This window comes from Mus caroli, chromosome 8, assembly GCF_900094665.2.
Source record: "Mus caroli chromosome 8, CAROLI_EIJ_v1.1, whole genome shotgun sequence".
NCBI classification, from domain to species: Eukaryota; Metazoa; Chordata; class Mammalia; order Rodentia; family Muridae; genus Mus; species Mus caroli.
The window spans coordinates 104,296,911-104,301,595 of NC_034577.1; the positions used below are offsets into that span (position 1 = coordinate 104,296,911).

Below are 4,685 nucleotides of genomic sequence, written 5' to 3' on the forward strand. Positions count from 1 at the left end.
GGCATCCTTGGTTTTAGATTTCTGTGATTTATCTTTTCAGTGCCCTCTGAATTTCCTGGATGGATGATTTGCTGCCTGACTCATGTTGGCAATGATCTGGCTATTATCCTGTCAAGTATTGTACCTGTTGTTTTTCTCATTACGGCAACAAAATACTCAACAAAAAGAACTTGAGGAAAGAAGAGGTTTTGATTCACAGCTTGAAGGCACAGTCCATTCTGGGAGGGAAGGCACAGAAATAGGAGTTTAATTCAGGGGCCCAGACTATGGACGGATGCTCTTCACATTCAGACTGGGTCTTCCTGACTCAGGCAATCCTTTCTGGAAATGCTTTCACTTGCTTCCATGCTCAGTGAATTGTTTCCTAGATGATTCTAAGTCCAATCAACTTGACACTGAGGGTATCTCTGCCCCATTGCTGCTCACAGCACACTAACGACTCTCACATGCTCCCTACTTGTTTTGAAGTTGTCTTAAAGTCGTTAGATGTTATATCGTGGGGAATTATGTCTACCGCTCTTTGTACTGCCCAGCGTTTTGGCTTGCGATGTCTAGACTGACTATCTACAAGTTTAGGAACATTTCTTTAGCTGTATCTAGTCATCTGCAGGTAGCATTTTCAGACATCTTTTGCTTACCTGTTATTTCTGCTTTCTTTTGATTCTATCTTAGAGCTACTGCATCTGAGTCTGCATGTCCCATAGATTCTATGTACTAGTTTGTAGTTTCGGATGTTTCTGCTCCACTTGTCCTGATCTTGTTTTGTTTTGCTGTATTTTATACTGAGAACCTGCCTTTTGCTGCTGCTGAGATCTGTTTAATTCTTGCACATATTTTCTTGTTGGTAAGTACACAAATGATAATTTGTAATTTCTTTTCATCAACAACTGCAAATCAAAATCTACTCTGACTTATACCTTTGTGTTGTCCTATTCCTATATTTTAGTTTATTCAAACTAAATTTTTAGTTTATTCAAACATTTTTAAATACATTGTTTCCAATATTCTAAAATCTATAGTTCTTCTGATTCTGTTAATTTTTGTGTGGTGGCTTTTTCCCTTAATATGTCTTATAATTCTGAATTATGAAGTCATCTTGGATGAATCTATCTCAAAACCCAACTCCTTAGATCGATGGAATGCCTATTCTTTTGTAAATATGTTATTAACTCCAGCAAGGGTGCAGGTGCAGTATCAATAGTGAATGGTTTTAAATTTATTTCTCAGCCTGGGTTTTTCTCAATTACAACAATATTAGGAATTCAAACCTCTCAAGTATAGGAAGACATGCTTGGGTTTATAAATATTCAGGGGATTCTCTACCAAAAGCCCCAGCTGGAAGAGGCAAAGTCCCTCAGTTGCTGCTGTATGAAAAGGATAATAATTGGAATTCTCTACTAGGATATCTCAAAGTGTTTCAAATTCAGCATACCTGAGTGTGAACATCTTACCTTCTCCCCAAGCCAGCTTGTAGCATATGCATATCACAGATTGCTAGTCTTAGATGTTAGATGAAGTCTTTTGGTGGAGTGTGCACTGAACATCAGGGGCTGAAGTGGGAAGGCCAATGCCTATTCAGAAAAATTCAAGGGTGGAAATGTTTTCTAGAGATTGGATTGGTGGATACAGACACAGAGACATTCAGTAGTTAGCATATTGAGCCCAAGGTAAACTCAATTTATGGGCTAATTGAGGATATTTCAGTAAGCATGCAGAAGCCCAGTTGTGGGGGATAAGTGAGCCCCAATTATGGTCTTTGCTTTATAGGGTAGACTTATCAAAAGAGTCACCTATTAAAATGGTTTATGGATATAAAGATCATTTCATTGAATTTGATCAGAGATGGGAACTAATTTAAATATAGAAGAAAAACCAATGGACTTGCTATAAAAATTTAATGAAAAGCAATACAATAATTTACTGGAATAAACACTGTCTACTACAAATCAGCATCACACAGGAAATAGAGAACCAATCGTTTTGTTTTCTGGTCATTTAAGAGTCAGGTTGAAAAGCTATCTTAAGCATCCTAAGGATTTAGGGGCAGTTAATAGTTGCTAACAATTAGGGGCTCGGTAGGCCAGATTCTCTCTGACTATCTGTAGGCTTGTGTAGTTACTGGGGTGGAGACATTTTCTTCAATAACAGACACTGGTAGGTTGGTCTTGTAGTTAACCCCCTGCACACATTCCCTCACGCAACCCTAAGGAAATTAATTGATAATATAATTATTAATAATAATAATAATAATGGCATAAAAGTAGAAGGGATATTTTAGGGGTGGAGGACACAGGCATGTAATGTGGTATCATGTGACCAAAATACATTGTATACAGGAATGTAATATCATAATGAAAGCCATTGTTATGTAATGTACTAATTGGGAGGATCCTTATTTTACCTTGCATTATCTTTCTCAGCCAACTTAGGAAAAAATAACAAACTTAGACTTAAAAGTTGACTCATAGATAAATATCTTTCAATTTTTTTCATAACTAGTGCAGGTTTCCTGGGTCACTGAGTATCATTTTTGGTTCTGTATTCCAATACCATTGTGGTCTATGTTTAAATGTTTGTGTTCTTGCTCTACAGAGCTACCCACCCTGAACCCATCTTTCTGCCTGGTCTCCTCTCCTCTATGCAGCACCTCTCTAGACAGTAGCTGCAACAGAAGTCCCTTGACCCCTCCATAGAGCCTTCTGTTAAACGCATATCACCCACCTTTCAGCCAAATGCTGATGATCCTGTGTTGAAAGCTCAGAAGTTAGGACTGGTGATACAGGCCTGTAACCCTAGCGACACTGGAGGCTGGGTCAGGAGGGTGACAAGTTCAAGGCTTGTCTAAACAGCTTACCTGAGATCTTCTACATCGAATGGGGATGTAGCTCAGCAGTAGAGCACTTATTCTTCCATGTATGAGGTCCTCAGTTCAATCCTTTGTCCTACAAAAGAAAAGGAAACTTAAATAGGCACCCACCCGCCCTCTGCTCCTTTGTTGTAGTGTTAAGAAGTCCATGTACACTTCCAACCTTTTCATAATGAAGTGCTTACTCCACAAGCAGCAGGTAAGCCTTTCTTATTAATTCAGAGCACATCACTTTATTTACGGAGCCAAACCACATCATATCCTGCTCATAATTCTCCAATGATTTCCCATCTCACTCAGAAGAAAATTCAAACTTCTAAAGCAACATACAGGCAAGAGCCTGGTTGATGTGATCAGAAAGCGGGCTGTCTTCCTTCTGTAGCCTATTTAGGGCTCATCTACAATGTTGGTACTCCAGGGACTGTGTTTCTGATCTTGAAATACAAAATTATATTATGTCCTCTGTCACTCTGTCTTCTACGCTGCCTTTATTGCACTTCTTTCTCAGCCATAGCAAAGTAAGTGTCTCTACAAATGTTCTCATGTTGCTTTGTTAGTTATTGCCAGCCTGCGTACCTAGAGCTTGCTGCTAATTTTAAAGCAGCCAGGTCCCTCCCTGCCTGAAGCAAAGTAGGTGCTTTATTAATATGCATTGACCCATTGGAAATGTTATCTCAACCTGTTTAGTGGCCTGAATAAAAGGTGGAAGCAAATTTAATAATCTGACATATTATTAAGCATAAAACAATAAAAAGGTAGATTAGTAGAAAGAAGTACACATGGGTGGGCCTCTGGCTTGCTCTTGTGGGTGGTGTGCTGCTTTCCAGAAGCAATGGTGGTAGTAGAGATGAGGGTCTGGGAGAGGTGTCAGGATGACCGGCATTCACCTAAGAACTGGCTCTTGCAAACAACCTGTTTGTTCTGTCCAGAGGAAGAGAGTGTGAGAATAAGCTTGGACTTGATGAAATTTGGATGACATAGAGCCTGATTTGAAAACATAAACCCTTTGTCTCTAGGGCAGCCCAGTCACTAGTGCAGGTGGATCCCATGGTGAGACTCTACCAGGAGAAGATAATTAGCCATCCATGCATGGAAACTAGACTTCTGCACTCCTCTTGGCTCCAGGAGGCAGCAAGAGCCAGTGCTAATTGTAGGTCTGGAGCTGTGGCTAGCTTCCTGGGGGATATTTGGAAGTAAAATTGGTCATGGGAAGGTGATAGGCTTGACATGGAGAAAATTAGGTTATACCAAAAATACATGAGGAGAATCAAATCAAAGCAAAGTGAGGTGTTTCCTGATTTGGGAGGAAAGGGAAGAGTAGAATCCAAGCATTGAGATTCATGGTTTTTCTCTTTCTTTGGCAGTGAGTGGGGTAGGTTCCACAGGAGAGTCTCGTCTCTAGATTACAAAACGATGACAAGGAAGGTGTTTATTTCAAAGCCATCCTCCTACGGGTGACTGTGTCTTAGCTAGGGCCTACTGCATGGCATTGCTAGAACATGGCTTTATTTCCCTGATTCTTTCTACTTCCTCTTTGTTCTGTGAAGGAGGGATTCGCTCCAGCCTGCATATAGGACACAGGGAGAAGATTTGACCCTAAACAGTATTTTTTTTAAAAAAACTGCTTCTTGTTTCCAACCAATTTAAAGTTTGAAATATGCAATAAATAATAAACAAATAATAAAGCAATCATCGTCTTGGAACAGTTCTCTCGATGAGCCAGGTGTCATGGATTATCTTCAATGCCAATAACTAGGATCTTAAATCAGGCAAAATATTAACCATTAACATATTCTCGTGAATAGAAATCAGAGGTGGC

At 39.7% G+C, this 4,685-nt stretch overlaps 1 long non-coding RNA gene across 1 annotated transcript; it reads right to left on the minus strand.

Moving 5' to 3' along the window:
• Nucleotides 1-2,932, minus strand: LOC115031768. Its single transcript, XR_003837430.1, has 3 exons — nt 2,855-2,932; nt 1,452-1,571; nt 1-218 (listed from the first exon to the last, which is right to left on the minus strand). It is a non-coding gene; the product is annotated as an uncharacterized LOC115031768 (long non-coding RNA).
• Nucleotides 2,933-4,685: the final 1,753 nt, after the last annotated feature.